Genomic DNA, 17,582 nt, shown 5'->3' on the forward strand with positions numbered 1-17,582 from the left:
TAGATAGTCCATTTTCGTGATTTTAATCTTTACTAGATAAGCTAGACCAAAGTGATCAAATCAGATTTTCCTGTCCAAGAGAATGAGACTCCAGATGCCATGAACTTCTTTAAGCACATCTTGTAACTAACTGATGAAACCACTTCTTGTTGGCTGTCTCACATATGAACAACATATAACAGATAATACTGATAACCACGGAACAGATTTGTAAAAAGTTTGAACATGAATGACCAATCTAGTTCCGTTAGCCAATCAAGTCATTCTCTGGTGTTATTAGTAAAAATATCTTTAGGAACAGATCCTTTATAACCCTGAAGCAATCTGACTTCAGTTTCCAAATCATTCAAGGACACTTAAAATTGGCATGATTCTCATGTCATCCCTGCTAATGTCTGAGCTCAGCAATTTTCCCATTTCAGTCACAGTTTTACAAGCCTCCCATTTTGGTCAACACCAGCAATCATTGTGTCTAGGAGTTGGCAAAATGAAGTTATTTTTTCCTGTTTGCTTTTAGTATCTAAGTGATGATGAGACTCAACTTCATCATCAATGTTAATGGATTTTCTTCTTAACTGGGAGAATTAATGTAGAATGCTCTACACACATTTTCACACTGCCATTTTAAATGCATTGAAAACATTCTGGAATGTTGTAACCAAAAAGTTTTTGCAAACTTTTTACTGTCATGGCAATAAGTTGACTGGAGCTTGAAGAAAATTACTGGAGTCTTACCCCTTTCAGGAGAATAATGTGCATCATATGAAGAGCAAAGATGAACTTGAATTAATTTAGTTCATGAATAAGGGCTTTGGCTTTTATGTTAGCATCAGGTAGGCAAGTTGTTTCAGTAACTCTTGTAAAGCTAGTGAAATAATTACTGAGCTTATAGCCAGCAATGGAAATGGTGGCAGTATTATCTTTAAAGTTCTTTACCAAGAATTCTGTGGTACTTAAATTACTACAAGCATATTCATTGTAATACAGCTTGTCTCCTCCTTTTATCTTAACATCAAATTGATCTATATTTTACAATTAAAAGGAACTATCATATGATTGAATTAGAATGGAAAGCCATAGGTTTTTTAGACTATTTTGAAAGAGTACAACAGAGAATACAAGTACTACAGTGAAATAGAATTGATCCAGCCAATTATATAGGTCTAATAATTTTCTTATACTAATAGAGGGAATGGGGGACACCAAATATATTTCAAAAGTTACAAGTGATGAGCAAGTGCAGGTTTTCTACCAGACTTATTCTTCTTATTCAGGTTTTATTTTATCAAATACAAGTCTTCAAAGGACCTTGGTTTAGTCCTGTTTAGGAACAAATCCTTTTTTGCAGAACTTTCTCACTCTTGCCTTCCTTTTGCTCTACTCAAATATTTCTTTCTGAAATTATCTTCTCTTTATATATATACACACACACATATATAATTATCAATATGCTGTTTTTGTTCAGTCATTTTGTTCTGTCCATAGATTTCTAATCCCATTTGGGGTTTTCTTAGCAAAAATTCTTGAGTGGTTTGCCCTTTTTCCTTTTCCAGATCATTTTACAGATAAGGAACTGAAGCAAAAGGGGTTAAGTGACTTGCCCAGTGTCACAGCCTGTCTGAGGCCAAATGTGAACCCAGGAAAATGAATCTACAGCTACACCCAGTTGCCTCATATATCAAAATACATAGATAGATATCTATGTACATAGTTATTTGCATATCACATATCTGCAAATCTTGGGCAAGTCAAAACCTCTGTGAAACTGTTTTCTTAGCTGCATAAACCAGTGGATTTGACCAGATGGGCACTGAGGTTCACTTTGACTCTAGATCTGTTAAGAGAGATTTGTTTAATATGCAAAGCCACTTTTTTTCTTGGAGACATTGGGGTTCATCTGGGCACACCCTGCACATTGGTCACTGAGAATACACCTAGTTGTGTATTTCAGCTGCTTTTCTCCCTCGGGTAGTAAGCAAAAACATGGATCTGAGACTGAGAGAATCCTGTCCCCTAAACAGGTGGAAGAGGAGAGAAAAGTTCTATTTGAGTTTCCTGACAATATCTATTGCTAGGTCAAGGGCCCGGGCAGTGAAGCCCCTACAAGAAGAGACCTGCGTGAGCAGAAGGGTCGGCCTGGGTCTCCAGGTTGAGGGTGAGGTGGGCCGTGGGGGGGCCCACAGCAGGTAAGGAGCAGAAGACAGTTGAGTGATGCCGCGGGGCGCTAGGCTTCCCCTTGGAGGAAACAGAGAATAGATCCAGGATGGATAGGGGGAGTCCTCCGCGGGCGGCTCAGGGATCCGGACTCTCAGTGGGTAAACATTGCGCCTACGTAGCGCCACCGCAAAACTTTCCAACCTGTGGACAAGAAGAACCTAAATAAATTCCCGCCCGCTACCGTTGCTGTGACTGGACGACTTCCTTCCGTAGGGAAGCTTCTGGCACAGACACTTCCGCCGAAGACCATCCCTACATTCCTGGACCCGACGCGAGTGACTGCCAGAAACTTACTCGCTCTACAGCCTCACGCGAAAGCGCGCAATTGTTCACTATCCAAGAAACAGACGCTCCGACGCTTAAGCAACCATATTGGTTATGGGCACACCGTAGCAGAGCACAGAGGAGCGCTGGTGTGAGACAATTTGTTAGCTGAAGGCAGGCGCTTCTGCAAAGTTGAACGGTCCCTGCCGCCATCTTGGTTAAGGGCACCGAAGACTTCGGGTTTACCAGGAAACAGGGTTAAATTTGTTTCAGATACTTTTGACCTGTTCCACTTAAAGAGTGGGCATATAAGCGGGGGAACATAAAATTAAGCCCATGTTTGGCTAATTGCTTGGGAAAGGAAGGATACAGGACTCTCACCAAAGGGCGATGTTCGATAGCGGCCATCTTGAATTTGGGCAGTTACCTCCCTTGAAGCGAAAAACCGAGGACAAACGCTTGCACGCCCTGGAGCTTGGCCCCAAAACTGAGCATGCGCGCTTTGACTTTTTTCCACCTGGTTCCTTCTTGACCAATATGCACTGTTTTGCTGCTTCTCTTTACACTAAGGAAGGTTTGGAAAGATCAGGATTGGCATTTAGGCTCTACCAGTTAGTAGCCATTTGCCCTTGCAAGTCACAACCCCTACTCTGGTCCTTAGTCTCCTCGTACGTAAAAGCACGGGACTGTTGTTCTTCAATCATCTTGGTCGGGGCTGTTTCTAAATGACCTCGTTGGGGGCGGGGGGGGGGGGGGGTTGGCAAAGATATTCTCCAGCTCTTTTTACAGATGAGGAAATCGTGGTAAACAGGACTAAATGACTTGTCCAAGGACACACAAGTAGGAGGAAGTGCCAGAGGCTGGATGTGAATTGAAATCTTCCTGATTCCAAACCTAGCTATCCTACAAGCTTAGGACTGGATGAATACTACTGTGCCTTCTATCTGTAAGGATAGGGGCAACTGGGATGAATCCTGCAACCTCTCCTGAAACCTCCCCTTCCTACAAACCCTCATTGTATGGTGTGGTACCAATTCTACAGATGAAGAACCAAGCTCAGGAAGAGCAAAATTTTATTAATGTGTTAGTTTATCATCATTTTTACAATCATTATTATTATATGAAAAGGAAGTTGGATGTGACCCAAGGAGGCCTGGGTTTCCTTAATGGTGGTCTGGCAGTAAATCTCAAAAAGAAGTGACTTCCCAAAAATCTAAAACGTCACCTCTAAGAGAGAAGAATTAAGAATAAGGTAGAGGAGGGGGCAGCTGGGTGGCTCAGTGGATTGAGAGCCAGGTCTAGAGATGGCCGGTCCTGGGTTCAAATATGGTCTCAGACACTTCCCAGCTGTGTGACCCTGGGAAAGTCACTTGACCCCCATTGCCTAGCCCTTACCACTTTTCTACCTTGGAACCAATACACAGTATTGATTCCAAGATAAAGGGTTAAAAAAAAGAAGAAGAAGGTAGAGGAGAGGACCTAAATAAGCTTATTTCTTAAAAACAATTTGTGTAGGGGCAGTTGGGTAGCTCAGTGGATTGAGAACCAGGCCTAGAGAGGGAAGGTCCTAGGTTCACATCTGGCCTCAGATACTTCTCAGCTGTGTAATCCTGGGAAAGTCACTTAACCCCCATTGCCTAGCCCTTACCATTCTTCTCCCTTGGGACCAATGCATATTATTGATGCTCAGGTGGAAGTTAAGGATTTTTTAAAAATTGTGGTAGCCTAATTGTTTTTTGTAAAGACATTTTATCAATTATATGTAATAACAATTTTCCACTCAAATTTTCTGAAGTGGTATGATCCAAATTGCCTCCTTCCTTTCCTTTCCCAGAGATAATAAAACAATTTGATCTTCTTTATACATATATTATCATGCAAAACATATTTCCATTTGTTCATTTTTGTCAGAGAATATGCATATAAAACCAAAATCCCAAAATAAAGCCAGAAATAAACATGCACAAAATAAAACACTTTGATTTGCATCTGACCCCAACAGTTCTTTTTCTGGAGGTGGACAGCATCCTTTGTCAGATGTCCCTCAGAATTGTCCTTGATCACTGAATTGCTAAGAGTATCTATGCCTTTCATAGTTATTGCAGTTAATTGTTTTCTCTTGGTTCTGCTTATTTCATTCTACCTCAGTTCATGAAGGTCTTTTCAGCTCTTTCTGAAATTACCCTGTTCATCATTTCTTATAGCATAGTAGTATTCCATTGCCATCATATACCACAATTTGTTCAGCCATTCCCCAATTGATGGACATCCCCTCAATTTCTAATTCTCTGCCACTACAAAAAGGGCTGCTATAAATATTTTTTATACAACTAGGTCCTTTTCTCTTTTTTCTGATCTCTTTGAGTACAGACCCAGGAGTGGTATTACTGAATCAAAGGGCATGCACTGTTTTATAGCTTTTTGGGTATGGTTCCAAATTGCTATCCAGAATGATTAGATCAGTTCACAATACCACCAACAAAGCATTACTATCCCAATTTTGTTTCATTCCCTCCAACATTTATCACTTTGCTTTACTGTCATAATGGCCAATCTGATAGGTGTGAGGTGGAATGGGATAGATTCATTTTAAAATATAATGGGGATTATGGTCAATTTTCTTCCTCCCTGATAGAATTTAGAATGAGAATACCTAAAGTGCAAATTCACTTCTGGTTATTTGTCTCATTTTGGGAAAACTAACTAGAATCATAAATTTAGAGCTGAAATGGACCCAATAGGGTCATTCAAAACAAACCTCTCAGTGTACAAATAAGGAAACTCAGAGGTTGAAAAATTTGCTCAAGTTCACACAGGTAAGAATCATTAGAGGAAGGATTTGAATCCAGGACTTGATTCCAGAAGAAGTATTCTTGCTACTCTCCTTTCTAGTTCTAAAACCAAATGACTTGGGTCCTCTCCTATGAAATGGAATTCCATCTCCTAATTTCTAATGTATCTTACTTTTATGCTCTGTCAAGTACTATTTTAATAAATAATAAAAAGGGGGGCAGCTAGGTATCACAGGAGATGGGAGGACCTGGGTTCATATGTGCCCTCAGACATTTCCTAGCAGTGCAAGTCAGGGCAAGTCACAATCCCAATTGCCTAACCCTTGCTACTCTTCTGTCCTAGAATTGATAGGACCACAGAAGGTAATGATTAAAAAAGATAAATAAAATAAAAACATACAATAAATAATACAATTTACAGCTTCTTTCAGTTCAACAACCTTTCACTGGTAATGAACTCTTCCCCTCTCTCTTCCCATTACCTTAAATTGCTTGAACTTCATATGCACTTTGTATACACATAAAACACATACTGTTTTATATTATAATTACTTGTAAGTATTTCCATAATACCCTTACTTGACCTTAAACTCCATTAGGGCAGAGAAATCTAAACTTTGTATTTCATCTAGTACAAGCTTTGCCTGAGGAGGATATTTAGTAAATGTTTGTTCAATTAAATTATTGAAGGAAAGCTATGAATGCAGAACATTTATAGGTTGAACTTCCTGGTACAATTCATGAATGCAATTTAAGGAATTTCAATAAAGTAGTCAATCAACAAGCATTTCCCAAGTGCCTATATGCCAAGCATGTGTGCTAGCCTTTGGGGGATACAAAATCAAAACTTAAATAGTCCCTGTCCTCTAAGAACTTAATAGCTGATGGAAAAGCCAAAATACACATAGATAAATATACAAAAAATCTAGACAAACAAAGTACTTTTCATAGGGAGGATACATTTTTATGTAAACACCTGAAAAAAAAAAAGTTGGACCAGCTAAAGTTCTCTTGAAAAACAAGCAAACATCAAAAAAATTTTAAAGGGACCTGGGATGGGACAACTAAATAGTACAGTGCATAAAGGGCCAGGCCTGGAGTCAGGAGAACCTGGGTTAAACCTGGCCTCAGACACTTCCTAGTTGTGTGACCCTGGTCAAGACACTTAACCTCCATTGCCTAGTCCTTGTCCTTCCATCTTAGAGCTATTACTAGACAGAGATTAAGGGTTTTAAAAAATTCTATTAATAAAGAAGTATTTTGATGGGCAAATCACAACCATAATTTAAGAATGTTTAAACAAAGTGAAAGAACTATATACCACAGAAAACCTGATTTCCAATCCTATCTTTGATACTCATTGTACGACCAAGTAACTTAACCTTTCTGAGCCTCATTCTTTTCCATCCACAAAAATGGGAATAATAATATTGGCATTTCTAATTTTATGATTTGTAAATATATGAAAAATTGCAATTATTCAATCACAACCCTATACCTGTGAAACACTGATATTAATATTTCAAAGTAAAGTTTTCTCCTTTTTTGTTGTTGTTCAGGTGGGTCCTCTTTGTCCCATTTGGGGTGTCCTTGGTAAAAACACTGGAGAGGAGAATTTCCTTTTCCTTCAGTTTCCATTTCCTTTCCCAACTCATTTTCACAGATGTGGAACTAAGGCAGAGTTAGATGACCTACCAGGGTCACATGTCTAATAAGTGGCAAAGATCAGATTTTTAACTCAGGAAGAGGAGTCTTTTTAACTCCAGGCACCAGCACTCAATCTAGTGTGCTGCCTAATTGTCCCTTTCTTTGTATAAAGATTTCTATTTATCATCATTGAGGCCCACATCGTAGCTACTGTTCAATTTTGAAAGAACAAAGAAAAATCTAGGACATTCTAAAAAAAAATTTATACCTAGAAAAATAAGCAATTATGATTATTTCAAGACAATAGGCAACTAACTCCTCCCTATTTCTAATTAAAAGATCAAATCCTGGATGTTAGAGGTACATGTATGGCATATAATCAATTGTGAAATCATATTGTATGAGCAATGAATCTGGTACCAGATACAGTGGAAGAAGTCTGAGTCAAGATTAGGCAGAAGCTTAAACCAAAAACATATAATGCTTCTTTTAAAACAATACTTCCATTGTTTTTGCTAGGACTAAAACTGAATCCTATTTTCCCACTAAGGGGAGGTTTGCCCTATGTGGAAACACCCAAGTCTAGCCCAGGTGTCCAGGGTGGAGTAGTGAATAGGGCAGACATTCCAAGGCCCATGCTCAGCTCTTTTTGGCTTGCTGGTTTTTCAGGTAATAAAAAAAGTGCCTGAGGAAGAACACTGAATTCATAAAGCATTTTTTCTGAGAATTACTGAGTATTACAACTGGGCGTAATGTTAGACATTATTTTACAAATGAGGAAGATGAGGCTTGGGAACATTATGTAATTTGAATGAAGTCACCTAATTTCTGGGTCAGAGGTGAAGCTGGAATTCTGGTCCCCAGTCAGTCCTGGGTTCTTTACACAACACAGCTTTAAGAATACCAGGCAGGAAAATAGTATACTTATTTATCCTGTTTCATTAAACTTTTTGAGAGCAGGACCTTTTTTGTTTCTTCATTCCCCAGGCTGGCTGCTTGATAAATGCTTGCTGATTGATTGGTGGCTAAAAACATTTTGTCATCCTATCCAGCAAGTTTCTTAACTCTGTTTGCCTCAATTTCCTCATCTTTAAAATGAGCTAAAGAAGGAAATGGAAAATCACTTCAGTATCTTTACCAAGAAAACCTCAAATAGGGTCAGGAAGAGTTAGAGACAACTGAAAAATGAATGAAAATTCAAAATACACATTTTTATTCTATAAGAAAGTCATTCTCTTTTAAAATCACCATTTTTCTTTAGAAGCCTGAAAATTGAGTCCCTTCCCCTAAATCAGGACAATTTAACCACATGAAAATGTTTTTTACAAGGGAAAGGCATGAACTATATTTAATAATAACAGATCCTCTCAATTCTGAAATTGTATGATTCTGTGAGATTTCTATTGCACTTTATAGTTTGCAAGGCACCTTTATGTATAGGAGCTAATTTATTCTTCATAATAACACCATGAGGAAGGTAATATTATTGAGTATTATATGAGTAGGCAATATTACCTATCAGTAAATACCTACGTCATGGTGTTATTGGGAGGATTAAATTAGCTCCTGTACATAAAGTGCCTCGCAAACTTTAAAGTACAACAGAAATTTCACTCAGTTATCTATCAGTAAGCATTTGTTATGTGCCTCCTGTGTGTCAAGTACTGTGTTAAATGCTGGAGATACAAACAGAGGAGCTTACAACTAGTAGGGGGAGACAATAAACACTGTTAATCTGTTAATCTGTTAATCTGGAAATAACACAGAACTGTGAAAGTAGTCAGCAAAAACCAAGTCATTGATCAGGAAAGAGATAGGTCCAATAATTGGCTGTTATCACAGAGCCAGATGCCCAGATACTACCGAGTCGGAACCCTGGGGCTCTGGGGACAGTATCTCTGGAAGGGTCACCACTCTAGATGATTCTCCAAAGAATAATAGAACTTGGGAATCTTTTATACCTTTTAGGGAACTTGGCACAGCAAACATACTTTGACAGGTTGAAAGCAGGCTTGGGAGAGAGGCTGCAGCCTGCAGCTGGGGTATCAGGGAGTGATCTACAAAAGGAAAGCATCAAACCAAGAGCTGGGCTTCTGGGGAGAGGGCTTTAATACAATGGGAGAAACTACTAAGAAAAAAAAGGTATTTAACATTTGACTATGTCCACTAGTCCCACTCAAACTGGGGTCCCCAAACACTTCAAGGTCTGTGTTCAGACTGAAACAGGTGAGTCTGGGACTTCCCTCGGGATGAGTTCTCAGGGGATAGGGGCAAACAGGAAACTTGCAAAAAACCCAGTTGACAGTACAAACAAGTTATATATAAGAGAAATTGGAAATAATTAAGAGGAGGACACTAGGTATAGTAGATTAGGACTTAAAAGCAGCCAGAGAAGGCAGTAGATGGAGATGAGGAGGAGCACATTCTAGGCCCTGGAGACTGCCAGAGAACATGTCCAGAGCCAAGAAGTGGAGTGTCTTGTTTGTGGAACAGACAGAAGGCCAGTCACTGGACCAAAGACTTCCTAGCATGGTGGAGATTACGGTGTAAATAGACTCCAAAGGAAAAGGGGGACTAGACTGTGAAGGACTTTAAATATGAAACAGAGGATTTTGTATTTCATGCCAGAGGTAATAGGGAGCCACTGGAGTTCACTGAGTGAGGGGGTGGAAATGATGTGATAAGGCCTATGCTTTAGGAATATCACTTTGGTGGCAGAATGAAGGGAGATGGATTGGAATAGGTTAGAGACTTAAGGCAGGCAGACCCACCAGGCAGGCTGTGGCAGTCATCTAGGCCTGAGGTAAGAAAGACAGGCACTAGAGTGGTAGCAGTGCCAGAGGAGAGAAGGGGATATATTTGAGAGATGATGCAAAGGTAAAATCAGCAGGCTTTAATAATAGTTTGGATATGGGGGACAGAAAGATATTTGTGAGAAATCCAGGATAATACCTAGGTTGGGAGCCTAAGACACTATTCATAGCAATAGAGGAGATGGCAGTGGGGGAACAGGGAGGGATTGGGGGGGAAAATAATGAGTTAGAATCAGAAAGGTCAAGCAATGACAAGCAGAAGGGGGAGAATTGCCTTTCTGATTCTTTTAAGTCCAATCCAATCCATCATCGAGCATTTACTTAGCAAGTATGTGCAAACTGGAAATACAAAGAAAAATGATCCATTTCTGTCCTCTTCCTATCTGGGGAAACTTTGTGTAGGGTGTAAATTGGGAGGGAGACGTGGGGAGAGGGAGTTCATCCCAGAGCATTCTATGAATGACTCTGGCCACTTCTGGGGAACATTCCTGTAAAGACTTGTTGCTTTGGGAAGATGTGCCAAACTCTGGGTGGTCCTTTAGTTCGCTACTCTGTGATAGCTCAAGTAGGCTATGAGGCCTGAACTAAAGCTTCATCATTTTATCAGATAAAAAAAGTCATTAAACTAAAAAAAATGACACTCTCAGTGGGCTTTGCAGAGGAAGATGCCCTTCTTTCTTTTTTTCCATTAATTGTCCTGTGTGGCAAGTAGTTCTCCCTCACAAGACTTCCAGGGGGCCAGAGAAGGGATGGTACTCTTAGAAACAAAGACTGTGACAACAGATGGAAACTAAAACAGGGACTCAACTAGGCAAGGGAACTGTGAGCTCAGGATTTTTGTCTGCCTTTTCTGCTTGACATTTTCTTATATGTTGGTTGGCAACAGGAGGAATTTCTGCATCAGAGGGTATGAGAACTAAGGGTTGAAGGGGAAGGAAGAGGAACTCAACCCCCTGGCCTTATTTACCAGAAGTTATAGACCTGGAGAGAATAATTTGGACCGTATTGACCTAGGAAGAATGTGAAATTCAGATTTAGTCACAAATTGCTTTTTTGTCTTGATGGTTTTAAGTTTCAACCTTTTGGGAAAATATGTCAGGAGTTAGAATTCACTGAATGCTGTTTTAAGTCTCTCAACTGTACTTTTCTATGTGCAGGTATTTTTTTTATGTGTGGAAGAAATAAATAGTTGTCTCATACTTGATTGATATTGTACTTTGAGTACTTTTCTACTGCTGCTTTTTTCCAGGAGACTTTAAAGATGAACCAAACCAGTGCTTTAAATAATTTTCCTAATGTTCTAGAATAGAATGTGAGAAAAGTAGCCTAGCCATTCTCATTAAAGGCCAGGCTCCCCTAGGATCAAACCTGGTTCATGCAGAAAAGTGTGCCACGTCCCAGTCTTTGGACTATAGCAGAAGTTCTATTATTGTTAAATGTACATTTGCCAAATCTATAGAAAATAAACATAAGGATTTTTGGTTTTGCTTTTTACTGGGGGAAGATACTAGCAACTGGGATTATTAGGAAATGCTTTTTGTAGAAAGTGAAACTTGAACTGCCTTTAAAGGAAACCAGGTTAGAGTTCCATCCACAATGTACAGACCTACTTTTTAAATCAGCTACTTAAGTAGGTCCTTTGATTTTTATTATAAACTTTAGAATACAATTTGGAATTGAATAGATCATATATCAATGAAGAGTTTAAGGCTCAGAGGGGATCCATTTAAAGAAATAACTTTCAGAAAATCTTATTGCTATATCAAAGTTCTAAAAGTAGGCAAAATGACCTAGTAACACGCAATACAATGATAATAATAAAAGTAGCTGACATTTTTTATAGCACTTACTATGCACTACGTGCTTTACAATTATTATCTCACTTGATCCTCACAACAATCCTGAAAGTAGGTGTTATATATATTATGCCCATTTTACAGATAAGGATATTGAGACAAACAGAAGTTAGGTGACTTGCCCAGGGTTACACAGCCATTAGATATCTGAAGCCTGATTTGAACTCAGTTCTTTCTGATTCCAGTCCCAGCACCTACTTGCCTTCAGATATTCAGATAATAATATCTAGGCCTCTTAATTTAACATGTCTAAAATAGAACCCATTTTTTCCCCTCCCAAACCCACCTTTGATATGTACTTCTCTATTTTTGTTGAAGGCAGTACCATCTTTCCAGTCATCTAGGTTCAAAACCTTAGTGTCATCAACACTTTAATCTTTCTCAGCCAGTCCACATAGCCAGTTAGTTGTCAAATCTTTTCATGTTTAACCCTACCTTATCTCTTACATCTGTCCCCTTCTTTCTTCACATGTGGCCAACATCACAGTTCAGGGCCTTATTAACTTTCATTTGGTTTAGTTCATTAACTTCTTAATTAATGTCTCATCTTGCCTCACTCTAGATCTATCCTCCATGCAGCATCCAGAGTGATTTTCCTAAATTGTGAATCTGACCATGTGATTCTGTTCCCTGCTTCATAACTCCAACAACTTCCTAATGCCTCTGGGATCAAATACAAACTCCTTTTAAAGCCTTTCACAAACTGGACTCAATCTACGTTTCTCCCTTGATCCCTTTCCTACACTGTGATGTCCAACACACTCTGCTGTTCATTACATACAACACTCCATCTCTTTTCTGTGCCAAACAGAGAAACAGCTGTGGAACATAAAGAATTCTTCAAGTCAGTTCAAGAAGTATTTAACTGCTTCCAGCTCCAGGTAAGGCACGGTGGGAATATGAAAAACAAAGTCACTGGTTTTGAGGAGCTTACAAATACTGGACTGGTCTAGGTCTGTGATGTTCCCTAAAATACTCTGGGATAAAAGAGTCAATAATTCTTATTTAATTGCAGATAAGACAATAGGAATAATGCAGAATTTTACCCCGTTGTCTTTGGTTAGCTGAGAAATGTCACATTTTCCCCTTTTGCCAATCTTTTCCTTCCCCCTACTCAACATGACTCCTACCCTAATTTAATCATAATATGTGTTCTCATATCCCAAACATGGAGTACTTTTTGAAATGGAGCAAGTCACAAGACTTATGGTAATACAGTTATCACAACTGAATATCATCAGGACCCCTAACTCTCCCTCTTCATTTATTTTTTTGGCTTAGTTTTCCCTTTGAGGACCTATAAAAGAAAGATCAGAAGCAGTAGAGAAAGATACAGTGCCAGGACCTCTCACTTTCTAAAGCCAATCCCATGCATCACAGATTATTATTTTTTATTTTTATTTTTTTCAGAAAAGATTGTGCTAAAATAATATGTGTTTCTCACCTTTCCCTTCTACACATCACTAGGCACTTATCCTTGAACGTTTTTATAGCTCCCCCAGGCTTCTACCCCAAAAGAAGGTTTTCCTACCTTTGGCCACCTAACCTTCCAAAAGACCAGGGCTGACCTCTTGGGGCATGATATAAAGTTCAGATTTCTTGTTTGTTTTAAGTTGGTTCCCTTCTTAATCAAGTCTAAACTACCAGGGGCCTGAAACCATGATGACCTTGGGAGCTAGTGAAATCTAGCCTATCAAAAGAGGTCCTGAGGAGCTGAGGTAGAAGTCTAGGGAGGTTTTGGACTTGGGATTTATCCTACTCTGGTTTTATCAGAAAAACTTCAAGGGCAGTATGGAAAAGAAAAGGAGTCAGATAAGGATAGCCTGAAAGGCTGCACTCTAGATTCTTCCCCCAAAGAATTTCTCTTTAATGCCCCAGAATTCTCCCTTCCCTCACCCTTTTGAGCTCACTTCAGCCCTGGACTTCACTCATTGGAAGCACCTTCTGCTCTTGTGCTGCCTCCCTCTGGTTGACTGGTTCCTCCCAGAATCTCCATTTTAAGGAGGATGCCCTGACTATTCATGTCTTCATTTCTCTTTGAGAAGCTCTTCTGATTCTCCTCCTTTATTTTTGTTACTGTCTCTTCCTGCCTCACATCTCCATCCCACCACCACCTTCTAGCTTTGGTGTTGTCTTCCTTCCTTTGAATGTAGGAGATTATTTTTCCTCTATGTTTATATTTTGTATGATCATTGCTTAGCACATAGTAACCATTGATTGCTTGTTGAGTTGACTTGTCTATGCAGTTGAATGAAGTGACAAAAGACTGGATGGCTATTATGTTTTAAGGACTTTGGTAGTCTTAACCCTTTGAGATTCCTCCCTACTTTAATGGATCATTAGCATAATTTTTGCTGCTCAACTAACAACACAAAGGCCAAGTCTATGTAATTCTCACTAAACTACAGTTATATTAGCACCATTTCCAATTCCATTCAACAATCATTTACTAAGTGCTACCTATCTGCAAAGCTCTGAATAGAAAACTACCAAGAGAATAAAACAATCCCTATTCCCAAGGACCTAAAATTTTAATGTGTGAAATAGTCCATATGAAAATGTATACAACATAAATGTAAAATGAAAAATATAAATATATACAAAATAGTTAACTGTGAGGTAGTTTTGGAGGGAGGGATCTAGCAGTTGGAGGGATCAGAAAAGATATCTTTAAAAAGTTGCTTGGGTGTTTCTAGGTTATTTCCAGAGTTCTATGGAACAGAGGTAAGGAGAGACTGACTATGTGTGAGGCCACCAGTGCGAAAGCATGGAGATAATGAATGGAGTTCCAAGTATGAAGAAAGAAGGCCAGGTTGGTTGCAACACATATATGGTCTAATGTGAATGGAAAGATAGTTTGGAGCCAGGTTGTAAAGGCCCTTAAAAACCACACAGAGGAGTTTTATTTTATCATAGGGGTAATAGAAAACCACTGAAATTGATTAGGAGAGTTGAATAGCCAGATCTGCACTTAAAGAAAATTACTTTGGCAGCAGTGTGTAGGACTGACAGACTGTAATAGGAACAGACTTGAGGCATGGAGACCAATTAGGAGGCTGTTGTAATAATCTAGATGAGAGATAATGAAGGCCTGAACTAAAGTATTAGTGTGAAGATAGGATTAACTCTTTCCTTGTCTATTTTTAGCTAGTCAAATCAAGAACTTGAAGTATCCCTACTTACCATTAAGTATAAGAATTCACAGAGTCACTTACTAGAGTAAGCTCACACCTCCAAAGGCCACTGCCCCTCTCCCCCTTGGGCAGTGCTAGGCAAATTGAAAGACTGCCTTTGGTTTTTGTGAAGGAGGAGTGACAGGAAGTCACAGGAAAAAAAGCATAAAAAGAAGAGACCAGCACGGTCTAGCATTCATTCCCTTTCTGGCTTTTAGAGAGATTGGTTCCAGAGATTCCTTTCCTGACTTGATTAAAGACTGCAAAGATGATGGCACCTTCAGTAGAAATTGGGAAGTTTAGAAGAAAGGAGGATATAGAGGAAAAGATGATGAAGTTTAGTTTGGGTATGTTGAGTCTTAGATGTCTCCAGGACATTTAGTTTAAAATGTCCAGGAGGAAATTGGTGACGAGGACCTGAAGCTCAAGTGAAGAGACTAGGAATAAGTATATATGATTTACACACACACATACATACATGTGTATATATATTATACACACGTGTAGGTAAATAATTTGTATGTGTATATGTGTATATATTTATACATATACACAGAGGTGTTCCAAAAGTCTTAGTGTAATTTAGCCACACACACATATTTGTGAGTCATTTGCATATAAGATAATGGTTAATGTAATCAATTTTCCAAGAGAGAAAATGTAGAGGAAGAAGAGAAGAATGACTGGTATAGAATCTGGAGGAATACATGATATAAATGATGAGTCAGGAAATGAAGCTGAAAAGGAAGGGTCAGACAGACAGATAGGAAGAAGACCAGAAGAGAATAGTGTGTCAAAAATCCATAGAGGAAACAATTTCCAGAAGTGTCAACAGTGTAAGATGCATCATTTAGTTCAAGAAGGATAAGAACTGAGAAAAGTCAGTTAAATCAGTCAATTAAGAGCTCAATGATACCTATTGAAAGCAGGCTTAGTTGAATCTAGTTATCAAAGGATTGAGGAATGAAAGAAAGAAAATACAATGGAGGTAGCAAATGCAGACAGCTTTGTCAAAGGATTTAGCTGAGGAAAAGAAGAGAGATACAGGATAGCCATTTGAATCGATGGTATGGAGCAGCTAGGTGTCACAGTAGATAGAATTAGTGTCAGGCCTGGAGTCAGGAAGACTCATCTTCCTGAGTTCCAATCTGGCTTCAAATACTTACTAGCTGTGTGAACCTGGGCAAGCCACTTCCCTGTTTCTCTCATCTGTAAAATGAACTAGAGAAGAAAATGGCAAACCATTCCAACATCTTTGCCAAGAAAACCCCAAATGGGGATACAAAGAGTCAGACACGACTGAATAACAACAACAGAGAATAGTATATGGTTTTGTTTTTTGCTTAATATGGGGGATACTAGAGTATATTGGAAGGCAGGAAGGAAGCAGAAGATCGGGAAAAGTTGAAGAGCTGAGGAGAGGTGATGGTTGAGAATAAATTCAGCTAGAGTAAAGGGAAGAGAAGGAATTGGCTTTGGTAGAGAGAAGAGTCTTGGGGTAAAGGAGAGTAGGAAATACTGTCAAGTTATTTTTAGATGCAGAGAAGGGGAGAAATGGCCACTATGAAATGGCTTTAATTTTCTCACTAAAGTAAGAGGCAGGTGAGAGAGGGGGGAAGGGAAGCATAGGAATATTGAGAAAGGAAGTGGAGTTTTGGAACAGCTTCTGTGGGGAATGAGATGGGAAATAAAAGGACTATTTTGGTGCAATGAGATCCCAGTTGGGGTCATATAGCAGGTATTTGCAAGCCCTCTTTCAACTGTGTTCAGCTCATGAGTAGGAATGGAGGAGGTAGATAGTAACAATAATCCAGGCCTGAGATTTGGTAAGAGATGAACAAATAGTATAGGGATTCAAAGTATTTGAGAGCAGAGCAAAGAATAGCATAGAACCGAAATGATTAGCCATTGATGAAGCAAAATTGAAGAGGTAAAAAAATAAAGTCATTGAAGGGGCAATGACCCTAAGAAAGTGCAATGTTCTCAATGAGGGCAAAGAATGGGAATAGAGTTGTAAAATTAAATTAGTCTCTAGTAATAAAAATATTATATTTTATAAGGTTTATTAAGATTATTAGAAATCAAGGATAGTAGTAGTAGTTGCCTCTCGGTAACTGAGAATGACAATTGTCTTTGTGCGTTTTTGTGCACAAAGACACTTGTGCATGAAGATGTAAGTAGAAATGTCGATGCACAGAGACAGCCCCACTCTCTTGACGTTGGAAGCCTGGGTCCAGTGGCACGAAAAGTCGTTACATCTGGAGACTTCCTCAGCTGCATTGGATGGCCGTGTTGTCTTTTGTGCTCCAACACGCCCTAAGCACTCCACAGTGCCTTGCTCTGTCGCCATCTCAGCCGTTGAACCTTCTTATTGGTTTCTTCTGTCTGTTCAGCCGAAGCAGTCTTCACATGCTGGGTGAGCAAAGCTCTGGTTCACCAGGGGTCTAAGACCTGATGGCTACCCTCACAAGGTTTAGCTGGCCTGTGGAAGCCGTTGCCCGGGGTTTGGCCGCTGCCACATGCTAGCAGCTACTAGGAGCCACAAGTGAGAGCTGGGTGTCAGGTGAGGGTCAGAGGCTGGAGAGCTGGGTGTTCAGGGAGGGGTAGAAATCAAGGATACAAAATAATAAACCACATGCCTAGGGCTGATTAGCCCATTCACAGCTTACTCACTACATCTTACAATGTTTGAGTAAAGGAAGAGGACAAGGTAGGCTTTACAGCCAGTTTAAATACTAATTGTGATCTCGCCTAGGTGGAGACTCAGGTGAGATTATAGGGAATTCTGGGAAATACCAAGGATTCCTGGGGATTGAAGTC

The 17,582-nt window shown here is 39.4% G+C and overlaps 2 long non-coding RNA genes across 2 annotated transcripts in view; one reads left to right on the forward strand and one right to left on the reverse strand.

The window, feature by feature from the left end:
* Positions 1-16,747, forward strand: part of LOC130453800 (uncharacterized) — a 52,331-nt gene extending 35,584 nt beyond the window's left edge. The window contains exons 2-3 of the long non-coding RNA XR_008911358.1: positions 12,401-12,470; positions 14,286-16,747. This is a non-coding gene — a long non-coding RNA (uncharacterized LOC130453800). The remainder of the gene's footprint in view (positions 1-12,400; positions 12,471-14,285) is intronic.
* LOC130453799 (uncharacterized) lies at positions 1,836-2,956 on the reverse strand. The gene is made up of 2 exons (XR_008911357.1): positions 2,863-2,956; positions 1,836-2,358 (listed from the first exon to the last, which is right to left on the reverse strand). It is a non-coding gene; the product is annotated as an uncharacterized LOC130453799 (long non-coding RNA).
* Positions 16,748-17,582: the final 835 nt, after the last annotated feature.

The sequence above is a fragment of the Monodelphis domestica genome, chromosome 4 (assembly GCF_027887165.1).
Source record: "Monodelphis domestica isolate mMonDom1 chromosome 4, mMonDom1.pri, whole genome shotgun sequence".
NCBI lineage: Eukaryota > Metazoa > Chordata > Mammalia > Didelphimorphia > Didelphidae > Monodelphis > Monodelphis domestica.